General features: G+C 62.7%; 2 non-coding genes across 2 annotated transcripts in view; both read left to right on the top strand.

Moving 5' to 3' along the window:
* The first annotated feature begins 11,439 nt into the window (after positions 1-11,439).
* Positions 11,440-13,254, top strand: LOC142792269 (small subunit ribosomal RNA). Its single transcript, XR_012890797.1, has one exon. It is a non-coding gene; the product is annotated as a small subunit ribosomal RNA (ribosomal RNA).
* Positions 13,255-14,973: 1,719 nt separating this feature from the next.
* The window catches only part of LOC142792285 (5.8S ribosomal RNA), a 153-nt gene continuing 126 nt past the window's right edge, over positions 14,974-15,000 (top strand). Inside the window, exon 1 of the ribosomal RNA XR_012890813.1 lies at positions 14,974-15,000. This exon is cut by the window's right edge and continues 126 nt beyond it. This is a non-coding gene — a ribosomal RNA (5.8S ribosomal RNA).

The following is a 15,000-nucleotide window of genomic DNA, read 5'->3' as shown; positions in this document are numbered from 1 at the left end:
CCGGTGGTTCCACCGCCAGGCTTAAGCGCGAACTTTTTTTGTTTGTTTTCTTTTGATTAAGCGCAAGCTTTTTTCTTTGTTTTCTTTTGATTAAGCGCGGGCTTTTTTCTTTGTTTTTTTTTTTGATTTCGCCCCGGCAGACGCGGTTTTTGCGCCGCCCCGGCTGACGCGGTTTTTGCCGCCCCGGCTGACGCAGTTCGGACTTAGCACTTTTCGGCTGTGCCTGGCTGGCGGCCCACTCACTCAATCGCCATGTCTGTTTGCCACAGTTTTCCCGGTGGTGCCGCACCCGGGCTCGCCCCGGCTGACGCAGTTTTCGCGCCGCCCCGGCTGACGCGGTTTCGTGCCGCCCCGGCAGACGCGGTTTTCGCGCCGCCCCGGCTGACGCGGTTTCGTGCCGCCCCGGCACACGCAGTTCGGACTTAGCACTTTTCGGCTGTGCCTGGCTGGCGGCCCACTCACTCGATCGCCATGTCTGTTTGCCACAGTTTTCCCGGTGGTGCCGCACCCGGGCTCGCCCCGGCTGACGCAGTTTTCGCGCCGCCCCGGCTGACGCGGTTTCGTGCCGCCCCGGCAGACGCGGTTTTCGCGCCGCCCCGGCTGACGCGGTTTCGTGCCGCCCCGGCAGACGCAGTTCGGACTTAGCACTTTTCGGCTGTGCCTGGCTGGCGGCCCACTCACTCAATCGCCATGTCTGTTTGCCACAGTTTTCCCGGTGGTGCCGCACCCGGGCTCGCCCCGGCTGACGCAGTTTTCGCGCCGCCCCGGCTGACGCGGTTTCGTGCCGCCCCGGCAGACGCGGTTTTCGCGCCGCCCCGGCTGACGCGGTTTCGTGCCGCCCCGGCACACGCAGTTCGGACTTAGCACTTTTCGGCTGTGCCTGGCTGGCGGCCCACTCACTCGATCGCCATGTCTGTTTGCCACAGTTTTCCCGGTGGTGCCGCACCCGGGCTCGCCCCGGCAGACGCGTTTTTTTTTTTCTTTCGCCCCGGCTGACGCAGTTTTCGCGCCGCCCCGGCTGACGCGGTTTCGTGCCGCCCCGGCAGACGCGGTTTTTTGCGCCGCCCCGGCTGACGCGGTTTTTGCCGCCCCGGCTGACGCAGTTCGGACTTAGCACTTTTCGGCTGTGCCTGGCTGGCGGCCCACTCACTCGATCGCCATGTCTGTTTGCCACAGTTTTCCCGGTGGTGCCGCACCCGGGCTCGCCCCGGCTGACGCAGTTTTCGCGCCGCCCCGGCTGACGCGGTTTCGTGCCGCCCCGGCAGACGCGGTTTTCGCGCCGCCCCGGCTGACGCAGTTCGGACTTAGCACTTTTTGGGCTGAGCCTGGCTGGCGGCCCACTCACTCGATCGCCATGTCTGTTTGCCACAGTCTTCCCGGTGGTGCCGCACCCGGGCTCGCCCCGGCAGACGCGTTTTTTTTTCTTTCGCCCCGGCAGACGTGGTTCCCCCCCCCCCTTTTCGCTCGCCCCGGCTGACGAGGTTTTCGCGCCGCCCCGGCTGACGCAGTTTTCGCGCCGCCCCGGCTGACGCGGTTTTCGCGCCGCCCCGGCTGACGCGGTTTTTGCGTCGCCCCGGCTGACACGGTTCGGACTTTGCACTTTTCGGCTGTGCCTGGCTGGCGGCCCACTCACTCGATCGCCATGTCTGTTTGCCACAGTTTTCCCGGTGGTGCCGCACCCGGGCTCGCCCCGGCTGACGCAGTTTTCGCGCCGCCCCGGCTGACGCGGTTTCGTGCCGCCCCGGCAGACGCGGTTTTCGCGCCGCCCCGGCTGACGCGGTTTCGTGCCGCCCCGGCAGACGCAGTTCGGACTTAGCACTTTTCGGCTGTGCCTGGCTGGCGGCCCACTCACTCAATCGCCATGTCTGTTTGCCACAGTTTTCCCGGTGGTGCCGCACCCGGGCTCGCCCCGGCTGACGCAGTTTTCGCGCCGCCCCGGCTGACGCGGTTTCGTGCCGCCCCGGCAGACGCGGTTTTCGCGCCGCCCCGGCTGACGCGGTTTCGTGCCGCCCCGGCAGACGCAGTTCGGACTTAGCACTTTTCGGCTGTGCCTGGCTGGCGGCCCACTCACTCGATCGCCATGTCTGTTTGCCACAGTTTTCCCGGTGGTGCCGCACCCGGGCTCGCCCCGGCAGACGCGTTTTTTTTTCTTTCACCCCGGCTGACGCAGTTTTCGCGCCGCCCCGGCTGACGCGGTTTCGTGCCGCCCCGGCAGACGCGGTTTTTTGCGCCGCCCCGGCTGACGCGGTTTTTGCCGCCCCGGCTGACGCAGTTCGGACTTAGCACTTTTCGGCTGTGCCTGGCTGGCGGCCCACTCACTCGATCGCCATGTCTGTTTGCCACAGTTTTCCCGGTGGTGCCGCACCCGGGCTCGCCCCGGCTGACGCAGTTTTCGCGCCGCCCCGGCTGACGCGGTTTCGTGCCGCCCCGGCAGACGCGGTTTTCGCGCCGCCCCGGCTGACGCAGTTCGGACTTAGCACTTTTTGGGCTGAGCCTGGCTGGCGGCCCACTCACTCGATCGCCATGTCTGTTTGCCACAGTCTTCCCGGTGGTGCCGCACCCGGGCTCGCCCCGGCAGACGCGTTTTTTTTTCTTTCGCCCCGGCAGACGTGGTTCCCCCCCCCCCTTTTCGCTCGCCCCGGCTGACGAGGTTTTCGCGCCGCCCCGGCTGACGCAGTTTTCGCGCCGCCCCGGCTGACGCGGTTTCGTGCCGCCCCGGCTGACGCGGTTTTCGCGCCGCCCCGGCTGACGCGGTTTTTGCGTCGCCCCGGCTGACACGGTTCGGACTTTGCACTTTTCGGCTGTGCCTGGCTGGCGGCCCACTCACTCGATCGCCATGTCTGTTTGCCACAGTTTTCCCGGTGGTGCCGCACCCGGGCTCGCCCCGGCTGACGCAGTTTTCGCGCCGCCCCGGCTGACGCGGTTTCGTGCCGCCCCGGCAGACGCGGTTTTCGCGCCGCCCCGGCTGACGCGGTTTCGTGCCGCCCCGGCAGACGCAGTTCGGACTTAGCACTTTTCGGCTGTGCCTGGCTGGCGGCCCACTCACTCAATCGCCATGTCTGTTTGCCACAGTTTTCCCGGTGGTGCCGCACCCGGGCTCGCCCCGGCTGACGCAGTTTTCGCGCCGCCCCGGCTGACGCGGTTTCGTGCCGCCCCGGCAGACGCGGTTTTCGCGCCGCCCCGGCTGACGCGGTTTCGTGCCGCCCCGGCAGACGCAGTTCGGACTTAGCACTTTTCGGCTGTGCCTGGCTGGCGGCCCACTCACTCGATCGCCATGTCTGTTTGCCACAGTTTTCCCGGTGGTGCCGCACCCGGGCTCGCCCCGGCAGACGCGTTTTTTTTTTTCTTTCGCCCCGGCTGACGCAGTTTTCGCGCCGCCCCGGCTGACGCGGTTTCGTGCCGCCCCGGCAGACGCGGTTTTTTGCGCCGCCCCGGCTGACGCGGTTTTTGCCGCCCCGGCTGACGCAGTTCGGACTTAGCACTTTTCGGCTGTGCCTGGCTGGCGGCCCACTCACTCGATCGCCATGTCTGTTTGCCACAGTTTTCCCGGTGGTGCCGCACCCGGGCTCGCCCCGGCTGACGCAGTTTTCGCGCCGCCCCGGCTGACGCGGTTTCGTGCCGCCCCGGCAGACGCGGTTTTCGCGCCGCCCCGGCTGACGCAGTTCGGACTTAGCACTTTTTGGGCTGAGCCTGGCTGGCGGCCCACTCACTCGATCGCCATGTCTGTTTGCCACAGTCTTCCCGGTGGTGCCGCACCCGGGCTCGCCCCGGCAGACGCGTTTTTTTTTCTTTCGCCCCGGCAGACGTGGTTCCCCCCCCCCCCCTTTTCGCTCGCCCCGGCTGACGAGGTTTTCGCGCCGCCCCGGCTGACGCAGTTTTCGCGCCGCCCCGGCTGACGCGGTTTTCGCGCCGCCCCGGCTGACGCGGTTTTTGCGTCGCCCCGGCTGACACGGTTCGGACTTTGCACTTTTCGGCTGTGCCTGGCTGGCGGCCCACTCACTCGATCGCCATGTCTGTTTGCCACAGTTTTCCCGGTGGTGCCGCACCCGGGCTCGCCCCGGCTGACGCAGTTTTCGCGCCGCCCCGGCTGACGCGGTTTCGTGCCGCCCCGGCAGACGCGGTTTTCGCGCCGCCCCGGCTGACGCGGTTTCGTGCCGCCCCGGCAGACGCAGTTCGGACTTAGCACTTTTCGGCTGTGCCTGGCTGGCGGCCCACTCACTCAATCGCCATGTCTGTTTGCCACAGTTTTCCCGGTGGTGCCGCACCCGGGCTCGCCCCGGCTGACGCAGTTTTCGCGCCGCCCCGGCTGACGCGGTTTCGTGCCGCCCCGGCAGACGCGGTTTTCGCGCCGCCCCGGCTGACGCGGTTTCGTGCCGCCCCGGCAGACGCAGTTCGGACTTAGCACTTTTCGGCTGTGCCTGGCTGGCGGCCCACTCACTCGATCGCCATGTCTGTTTGCCACAGTTTTCCCGGTGGTGCCGCACCCGGGCTCGCCCCGGCAGACGCGTTTTTTTTTTTCTTTCGCCCCGGCTGACGCAGTTTTCGCGCCGCCCCGGCTGACGCGGTTTCGTGCCGCCCCGGCAGACGCGGTTTTTTGCGCCGCCCCGGCTGACGCGGTTTTTGCCGCCCCGGCTGACGCAGTTCGGACTTAGCACTTTTCGGCTGTGCCTGGCTGGCGGCCCACTCACTCGATCGCCATGTCTGTTTGCCACAGTTTTCCCGGTGGTGCCGCACCCGGGCTCGCCCCGGCTGACGCAGTTTTCGCGCCGCCCCGGCTGACGCGGTTTCGTGCCGCCCCGGCAGACGCGGTTTTCGCGCCGCCCCGGCTGACGCAGTTCGGACTTAGCACTTTTTGGGCTGAGCCTGGCTGGCGGCCCACTCACTCGATCGCCATGTCTGTTTGCCACAGTCTTCCCGGTGGTGCCGCACCCGGGCTCGCCCCGGCAGACGCGTTTTTTTTTCTTTCGCCCCGGCAGACGTGGTTCCCCCCCCCCCTTTTCGCTCGCCCCGGCTGACGAGGTTTTCGCGCCGCCCCGGCTGACGCAGTTTTCGCGCCGCCCCGGCTGACGCGGTTTCGTGCCGCCCCGGCTGACGCGGTTTTCGCGCCGCCCCGGCTGACGCGGTTTTTGCGTCGCCCCGGCTGACACGGTTCGGACTTTGCACTTTTCGGCTGTGCCTGGCTGGCGGCCCACTCACTCGATCGCCATGTCTGTTTGCCACAGTTTTCCCGGTGGTGCCGCACCCGGGCTCGCCCCGGCTGACGCAGTTTTCGCGCCGCCCCGGCTGACGCGGTTTCGTGCCGCCCCGGCAGACGCGGTTTTCGCGCCGCCCCGGCTGACGCGGTTTCGTGCCGCCCCGGCAGACGCAGTTCGGACTTAGCACTTTTCGGCTGTGCCTGGCTGGCGGCCCACTCACTCAATCGCCATGTCTGTTTGCCACAGTTTTCCCGGTGGTGCCGCACCCGGGCTCGCCCCGGCTGACGCAGTTTTCGCGCCGCCCCGGCTGACGCGGTTTCGTGCCGCCCCGGCAGACGCGGTTTTCGCGCCGCCCCGGCTGACGCGGTTTCGTGCCGCCCCGGCAGACGCAGTTCGGACTTAGCACTTTTCGGCTGTGCCTGGCTGGCGGCCCACTCACTCGATCGCCATGTCTGTTTGCCACAGTTTTCCCGGTGGTGCCGCACCCGGGCTCGCCCCGGCAGACGCGTTTTTTTTTTTCTTTCGCCCCGGCTGACGCAGTTTTCGCGCCGCCCCGGCTGACGCGGTTTCGTGCCGCCCCGGCAGACGCGGTTTTTTGCGCCGCCCCGGCTGACGCGGTTTTTGCCGCCCCGGCTGACGCAGTTCGGACTTAGCACTTTTCGGCTGTGCCTGGCTGGCGGCCCACTCACTCGATCGCCATGTCTGTTTGCCACAGTTTTCCCGGTGGTGCCGCACCCGGGCTCGCCCCGGCTGACGCAGTTTTCGCGCCGCCCCGGCTGACGCGGTTTCGTTCCGCCCCGGCAGACGCGGTTTTCGCGCCGCCCCGGCTGACGCAGTTCGGACTTAGCACTTTTTGGGCTGAGCCTGGCTGGCGGCCCACTCACTCGATCGCCATGTCTGTTTGCCACAGTCTTCCCGGTGGTGCCGCACCCGGGCTCGCCCCGGCAGACGCGTTTTTTTTTCTTTCGCCCCGGCAGACGTGGTTCCCCCCCCCCTTTTCGCTCGCCCCGGCTGACGAGGTTTTCGCGCCGCCCCGGCTGACGCAGTTTTCGCGCCGCCCCGGCTGACGCGGTTTCGTGCCGCCCCGGCTGACGCGGTTTTCGCGCCGCCCCGGCTGACGCGGTTTTTGCGTCGCCCCGGCTGACACGGTTCGGACTTTGCACTTTTCGGCTGTGCCTGGCTGGCGGCCCACTCACTCGATCGCCATGTCTGTTTGCCACAGTTTTCCCGGTGGTGCCGCACCCGGGCTTGCCCCGGCAGACGCGTTTTTTTTTTTCTTTCGCCCCGGCTGACGCAGTTTTCGCCCCGCCCCGGCTGACGCGGTTTCGTGCCGCCCCGGCAGACGCGGTTTTTTGCGCCGCCCCGGCTGACGCGGTTTTTGCCGCCCCGGCTGACGCAGTTCGGACTTTGCACTTTTTGGCTGAGCCTGGCTGGCGGCCCACTCACTCGATCGCCATGTCTGTTTGCCACAGTTTTCCCGGTGGTGCCGCACCCGGGCTCGCCCCGGCAGACGCGTTTTTTTTTTCCTTCGCCCCGGCAGACGTGGTTCCCCCCCCCCTCCGTCTTTCTTTTTGTTTTTTTTTTTCGCCGCGGCTGAAGTGGATTTTTCGGTGCCTCGACGCCCCGGTAGTCGCGGTTTTTCCGTTTCCGCACGGCCCCGGCTGACGCTGCTCGGTCACAGTCGCCTTTTGTTTGTGAGGATTGCAGACTTCTTGAGCGCGGGTGTTTTTTTTGTTGTTGTTGTTGTTTTATTACGCATTCGCTCCAGCAGACGCTGTTTAGACTTTTTGTTTCCTCTTTTATCCTGCGACGAGGTGACGAGGTTTATTCGGTGCCCCGCCGCCCCGGCTGAAGTGATTTTTCCTGTCCCGTGCCGCCCCGGCTGACGCGGTTGGGACTTCGCGTTTGTTCGGCCGCCACGGGTTTTGGCGCACTCGCTCGGTTGCTTGTTGTTGCCACTTGTTGCGAACCCAGGTTTCTTGAGCGAGCGCGGGCGTTTTTTCTTCCTTTCTTTCTTTGTTCTATGTGTTAGCGAATCGGCCTTTAATATCACACGAGGACTCACAACCAACAATTTTCAGTTTGAAGTGTAAAAAATCTGCAGGTGTTGACGTAACTGACTTGCCCCGTACCCTTGAGTACATCCATGAAGTTCTCGTAGTACTACTAAATCGCATTATTCCAAGTGGAGAAATTCCCATAAACTTGCAAACCTCTACACGAAAATCGGTGCGCGTGATAAAGTTGAAAATTATCGTCCGATATCAAATGTGCCTTCTATAACACAAATTCTAGGAAAAAAAAAAAAACACTTGTTCGCCGTTTTCTGCGCCGTGACTGGCAGCACTCCGGCGAAGCGAAACGGGGTCGATTCGAGCACGATATCGGCGTCTTTCGACGTGCTCGCCGGCGACCGTCGCACGAGTACGTCGCACGAGCGCGTCTGCCGGGGCGCCGTTTGCGAAGCCGACGCAAAAGTGGGAACCGCCGCTCGGATGATCGCCGCTTTCGGCAGAGTGAGTGTTGGCACTCCGGGGAAGCGAAACAGCGTGAATGCGCCCACGAAATCGGCGTATTTTGAAGTGCCCGCCGGCGACCGTCGCACGAGTATGGTAAACCGCGTCAGCCGGGGCGTAGTTCGGGACGCCGACGAAAAAGTGGGAAGCGCAACTCGGATCTTCGCCGTTTTTGCAGGAGTGAGTGGCGGCCCTCCTGCGAGACCAAGAAGCATCGATTCGTGCACGAATTCGGCGCCTTTCGACGTGATCGCCGGCGACCGTCGCTCGAGTAGGGCAAACCGCGTCTGCCGGGGCGGGCTTCGGGACGCCGATGCGAAAGTGGGAAACGCTGCTCGGATGTTCGCCGTTTTTGGCCGAGTGAGTGCTGGCACTCGGGCGAAGCCAAACGGGGCCGATTACGGCACGATATCGGCGTCTTTCGACGTGCCCGGCGGCGACCGTCGCACGAGTACGGTAAACCGCGTCAGCCCGGGCGGAGTTCGGGACGCCGATGCGAAAGTGGAGAACGCCGCTCGGATCTTCGCCGTTTTTGGAGGAGTGAGTGGCGGCACTCCGGAGAAGCCAAGGAGCGCCAATTAGCGCACGATATCGGCGTCTTTCGACGCGCTCGCCGGCGACCGTCGCACGAGTAGGGCAAACCGCGTCTGCCGGGGCGGGGTTTACGACGCCGACGCAAAAGTGGGAACCGCCGCTCGGATGTTGGCCGTTTTTGGCAGAGTGAGTGCTGGCACACCGGCGACGCGAAAGAGCGCGAAAGCGCCCACGAAAGTGGCGTATTTGGACGTGCTTGACGGCGACCGCTGCAGGAGTACGAAAAACCACGTCAGCCGGGGCGAGCGACCCACGGCGGTCTGGGTGCTTATCGCTGCTATTATAGGGGCACCCCGGCAGACGCAGAAAAAAAAATTTTTTTTCGACCTTCTTTTTTGCTGGTCGAGCTCGGGTAACCCAGGTCGCAATGGGAGCCGCGCACGAAAGCGGCGTCGCGAGACGCGTTCGCGGTCGCTAGTCGCACGAGCTCGGCAACCGCGTCAGCCGGCGCGGAGTTCGGGATGCCGACGGCTAAGTGGGTACCGCTGCTCGGATGTTCGCCGTTTTTGGCCGAGTGAGTGCTGGCACTCCGGCGAAGCGAAACGGGGCCGATTCGGGCACGATATCGGCGTATTTCGACGTGCTCGCCGGCGACCGTCGCACGAGTACGGCAAAGCGCGTCTGCCGGGGCGAGGTTTGCGATGCCGACGAAAAAGTGGGAAGCGCCGCTCGGATCTTCGCCGTTTTTGCAGGAGTGAGTGGCGGCCCTCCTGCGAGACCAAGAAGCATCGACTCGCGCACGATATCGGTGTCTTTCGACGTGCCCGCCGGCCACCGCCGCACGAGTACGGCAAACCGCGTATGCCGGGGCGGGGTTGGCGACGCCGACGCAAAAGTGGGAACCGCCACTAGGATGTTCGCCGTTTTTGGCAGAGTGAGTGCTGGCACTCCGGCGAAGCGAAAGAGCGCGAATGCGCCCACGAAAGTGGCGTGTTTGGACGTGCTTGACGACGACCACCGCAGGAAAACGAAAAACCACGTCAGCCGGGGCGAGCGACCCATGGCGGTCTGGGTGCTTATCGCTGCTATTATAGGGGCACCCCGGCAGACGCAAAAAAAAAAAAAAATTTTTTTCGACATTCTTTTTTGCTCGTCGACCTCGGGTGACCCAGGTCGCAGTGGGAGCCGCGCACGAAAGCGGCGTCGCGAGACGGCTTCGCGGTCGCTAGTCGCACGAGCTCGGCAACCGCGTCTGCCGGGGCGGAGTTCGGGACGCCGACGGCTAAGTGGGAACCGCCGCTCGGATGTTCGCCGTTTGTGGCCGAGTGAGTGCTGGCACTCCGGCGAAGCCAAACGGGGCCGATTCCGGCACGATATCGGCGTCTTTCTACGTGCTCGCCGGCGACCGTCGCACGAGTACGGCAAAGTGCGTCTGCCGGGGCGGGGTTTGCGACGCGTACGCAATAGTGAGAACCGTCGCTCGGATGTTCGTCGTCTTTCGCCGAGCCAGTGCTGGCACTCCGGCGAAGCCGAACGGAGCCGATTCGGGCACGATATCGGCGTCTTTCCACGTGCTCGCCGGCGACCGTCGCACGAGTACGGTAAACCGCGTCAGCCGGGGCGGAGTTCGGGACGCCGATGCGAAAGTGGGAAGCGCCGCTCGGATCTTCGCCGTTTTTGGAGGAGTCAGTGGCGGCACTCCGGTGAAGCCAAGGTGCGCCAATTCGCGCACGATATCGGCGTCTTTCGACGTGCCCGCCGGCCACCGTCGCACGAGTACGGCAAACCTCGTCTGCCGGGGCGGGGTTTGCGACGCCGACGCAAAAGTGGGAACCGCCGCTCGGATGTTCGCCGTTTTTGGCAGAGTGAGTGCTGGCACTCCGGCGAAGCGAAAGAGCGTGAATGCGCCCACGAAAGTAGCGTATTTGGACGTGCTTGACGGCGACCGCCGCAGGAGTACGAAAAACCACGTCAGCCGGGGCGAGCGACCCACGGCGGTCTGGGTGCTTATCGCTGCTATTATAGGGGCACCCCGGCAGACGCAGAAAGAAAAAAAAAATGGGGACATGGCGTGCGTCACCGTGCGGCTTCGCAGCGTTGCCGAAGTCGCCGAGCCCTTCGACTGAGCCGAACGGCGGACAGGGAACGTTGGTCGGCCGTTCTAACCTGTCGGTGCCACGCCGAGACGTCGTTAAGGAAAACCGCGTCGTGGGCCTCTACGACGCCGTCGAGTCGTTGTACGTTTGGTGTCCAGCGTGTCGGCGGCGAGTAGCGGACACGTCGTTCACGACTTCGGTCTTTCGCAGTCGACGCGAACTTGCGGAGAGTCGTGGTGCCTCACGTTTTCGGCAGAAACCGCGGCGGAATTTTCCCGTGCGTGCGCGCACGACCTCGGTGCTGTGCCGTCAGCGTAGTGTTGCACAAACTCGTGGCCTACCCAAGGTGCGGTACGTTTGCGGCCGTATCCTCGGTGGGAATTTCGTGAGTAGGGTCGCAAATTCTACGACCTCGGCGGGTTTGAGAGCGACGTAGACTTGTGGCACGCTCAACGTGCCACACGTTTCGGGGCACACCCGCGGTGAAATTTTCTCGAGTACGCTCGTATTAGTGCCCAAGGAGGTCTGGGTACTTATCGCTGCTATTATGTGGGGGTTCTCGTGAGCGGCGTACGCGAAAGCGACCGGGTGTCTGATATGCGGCGGGCTTCGGCCTCGTCAAGCGTGTCCTCGGGTCTGCTCCAGGGGAATCCACGGCAGTCGTCTGCAGCCTCATCCGCTTGATGCGTTAGGGGCTGGTTGTCGGACGGTGCCGTTTTACCACGATATCGAGGTGTGTTCCGTGTCGTCCTCGGGCGATTCAGATGCGAAAGCGCCGAAGACGCGGGCGTGACCCGTCGTCTGGCGGCTTTGCAGTCTCGGCTCCGTTGCTAGTTCCGGCCGGTCCACCGACAGTGCAGCGGGCTTGGGCAACCCGCACGGCGCGACCGAGTCGATGCAACGAAAAAGAGCGAGCATGAACGTGCTTCTTGCCGCACGGCTCCCACTCGTCTTTCGGGAAGGTTGTGCCGTAGCGAGCTCGAACGCCGTCATCTCGGAGTGCAAAATAAGCGTGTTGGGGCGCCTGAAGGTGGCCTCCGCCGCACACAGACTGCGTCCGGCCCGCCGAAGGCGAGGACGGACGCGCAGTCGAACGATTACCTGGTTGATCCTGCCAGTAATCATATGCTTGTCTCAAAGATTAAGCCATGCATGTCTAAGTACATGCCGAAATAAGGCGAAACCGCGAATGGCTCATTAAATCAGTTATGGTTCCTTAGATCGTTTCTTCCTACTTGGATAACTGTGGCAATTCTAGAGCTAATACATGCAGTGAGCCTGGAGCCCTTTGGGTAACGGGTGCTTTTATTAGACCAAGATCGATCGGGTTTCGGCCCGTATTGTGTGGTGACTCTGGATAACTTTGTGCTGATCGCATGGCCACGAGCCGGCGACGTTTCTTTCAAGTGTCTGCCTTATCAACTTTCGATGGTAGGTTACTTGCTTACCATGGTTGTTACGGGTAACGGAGAATCAGGGTTCGATTCCGGAGAGGGAGCCTGAGAAACGGCTACCACATCCAAGGAAGGCAGCAGGCGCGCAAATTACCCACTCCCGGCACGGGGAGGTAGTGACGAAAAATAACAATACGGGACTCTTTTGAGGCCCCGTAATTGAAATGAGTACACTCTAAATCCTTTAACGAGGATCAATTGGAGGGCAAGTCTGGTGCCAGCAGCCGCGGTAATTCCAGCTCCAATAGCGTATACTAAAGCTGCTGCGGTTAAAAAGCTCGTAGTTGGATCTCAGTTCCAGACGAGTAGTGCATCTACCCGATGCGACGGCTCGGACTGAACATCATGCCGGTTCTTTCTTGGTGCACTTCATTGTGTGCCTCGAGATGGCCGGTGCTTTTACTTTGAAAAAATTAGAGTGCTCAACGCAGGCGAGTCGCCTGAATAAACTTGCATGGAATAATAGAACAAGACCTCGTTTCTGTTCTGTTGGTTTTTGGAATACGAGGTAATGATTAAGAGGGACGGACGGGGGCATTCGTATTGCGGCGCTAGAGGTGAAATTCTTGGACCGTCGCAAGACGAACTACTGCGAAAGCATTTGCCAAGAATGTTTTCATTGATCAAGAACGAAAGTCAGAGGTTCGAAGGCGATCAGATACCGCCCTAGTTCTGACCATAAACGATGCCAACCAGCGATCCGCCTGAGTTACTCAAATGACTCGGCGGGCAGCTTCCGGGAAACCAAAGTATTTGGGTTCCGGGGGAAGTATGGTTGCAAAGCTGAAACTTAAAGGAATTGACGGAAGGGCACCACCAGGAGTGGAGCCTGCGGCTTAATTTGACTCAACACGGGAAAACTTACCCGGCCCGGACACTGGGAGGATTGACAGATTGAGAGCTCTTTCTTGATTCGGTGGATGGTGGTGCATGGCCGTTCTTAGTTGGTGGAGCGATTTGTCTGGTTAATTCCGATAACGAACGAGACTCTAGCCTATTAAATAGGTGCGGGGTTCCCAGCACCTTACAACCTTCTTAGAGGGACAAGCGGCTCCTAGCCGCACGAAACAGAGCAATAACAGGTCTGTGATGCCCTTAGATGTCCGGGGCCGCACGCGCGCTACACTGAAGGAAGCAGCGTGTCTTTATCCCTGTCTGAAAAGACTGGGTAACCCGTGGAACTTCTTTCGTGATTGGGATAGGGGCTTGCAATTGTTCCCCTTGAACGAGGAATTCCCAGTAAGCGCGAGTCATAAGCTCGCGTTGATTACGTCCCTGCCCTTTGTACACACCGCCCGTCGCTACTACCGATTGAATGATTTAGTGAGGTCTTCGGACCGATGTCCGGCGCGGCCTTTCGGTTGCGCCGGTCTGTTGGAAAGATGACCAAACTTGATCATTTAGAGGAAGTAAAAGTCGTAACAAGGTTTCCGTAGGTGAACCTGCGGAAGGATCATTAACGGATTGTGAAGGGTGAGCGCCTCAGCTGCGTCTGCGCCCGACACTTTCTGCCGCTGACCCCGTTTGGACGCGGGGTCGGCTTTTCCCCACGGGGCTGCCTGAATGTGGAGCGGCACCCCGTGACAAATTGTTGCGCCCAGCGGACGCCAACACCGCGACCTTGGACGGTCGGCCAGGTGGCGGACGCGGGTACAAACGGCGCAACGCACTCATAGGTCGGCTTTCGACCCGCCACAGCACCGTGGCTCGAAGCGCTCGAAATGCGCGACCCGACCGCTGCGGGACCGCCTAGTACTGTAAACAGGAGCGGCGGAGCGCGAACGGCGAGTCGTGGTTACGTCGGTAGAAGGCGAGGCTGCGCGTTCCCGAAACGCCAGCCGAGTGCCCTCCCGACCGTTCGAGCGTGCAAGAACGAGACCCGACAATCGCGCGGCGACTGCCAAGTACGAGAGGAACGGCACAAGCGTCGGCGGTCGGTCAAGGAACTGGCGATGTGACGGGTCCGCTGTGCACCAGTGCATACCGTCCCGCCGTCCGCGGCAAGCGCCTCCGCGTCCTCGGGTGACGGAGGCTGCCGGTCGGTTCTTGCAGGCGAGGGATCTCGCTGGCACCGGTTCGCGTTGACGCGCGGCCGGTCATGGCACGGCGATGCGACGGCCGAGGTGCGCAGTACTCGATGGAGGAACCGCACGCTCCGATGACCGTCCCGCCCTCCGCGGCGTATGCGTACCGACCGTAATGGTTGCAGCAGCGCCGGCCGGCTTTTGAATTTGCCACACGAAACACGGTGCGAGATCGCGGTTAGGGGAGCGTCGACGTTGCCAGGCGTTTTGCTTGCTGCCGAGGGAAAGGCGGCACGGCCACGTCGCGCTCGTCGCGATTAGCGGGTCTGCGCGCTTTGGGAAGGTGCCGCAACGACTTGCCGAAAGAGGAAGCACGGAAGAACGAGGGACTTGGACGTCCCGACAATTGAACGCACTTGCGGCCAGGCCCTTGCTGGCTTCGTTCTTCCGCCTCGAGTAGGCTCGTACGCGGCTCCGGCGCCGAAAGTGGTCCTTGGCACCGACTTCGGTGGACGTGGGAAGTGCCGCGCAAGTACGGCGCGCCTGGCTCCACCTGTTGGCTAAAGTAGGCAGCCGGATCGGCATTTTGGTGTGCGGTGGCAAACCGTGGATGCGAAAAAAGCTTGTGCGATTTCGTGGAACAAAAAGCGGGGGTCCCCCTTTTTATGCGGAGGAGACCGACCCGCCTGCCGTGGTGAACCGCGACGCCACGGTAAAAACGGGAGAGGCTTGTCGATGGGACCGTGCATCCCGCGCTCCACGGAGGCCGGGAGGCGGCCGCCCGAGGAAATGTGTAGCCGTCGAGGCCCGCATCTGCGTGCACTCTTATCCAAATGGGTGTACCGCAGGCATTTTCTGGTTAGGCGGGCCAATGAGAGCGAGCACACAACGATACCTACGGGTCCGGCTTGGAGAACCGGCTTCGACGCCTCCCGAGTATTTATAGAGGGGTGGACCACGAAAGCACTCGCAAGTAGCGAAAGCGAAACGCCGTCCGAAACACACCGTTTGCTCGATTTGCGGCAGCCGAAAAAGGCGCGGCAGAGTTTTGGAGTCCAAGCGTGCGCTGAAAAGCGCCCTTCTTGGCCACTGTTTGGCCGAGTGCCAGAAACGTTTGGTTTTGACTGTACGGAATTGAACAAACACTTTTTCACGACTCTAAGCGGTGGATCACTCGGTTC

This window comes from Rhipicephalus microplus, unplaced genomic scaffold (assembly GCF_043290135.1).
Source record: "Rhipicephalus microplus isolate Deutch F79 unplaced genomic scaffold, USDA_Rmic scaffold_209, whole genome shotgun sequence".
In the NCBI taxonomy this organism is placed as follows: Eukaryota; Metazoa; Arthropoda; class Arachnida; order Ixodida; family Ixodidae; genus Rhipicephalus; species Rhipicephalus microplus.
The sequence above is the reverse complement of the archived record's forward strand: the minus strand, read 5'-3'. Positions and strand labels throughout refer to the sequence as shown.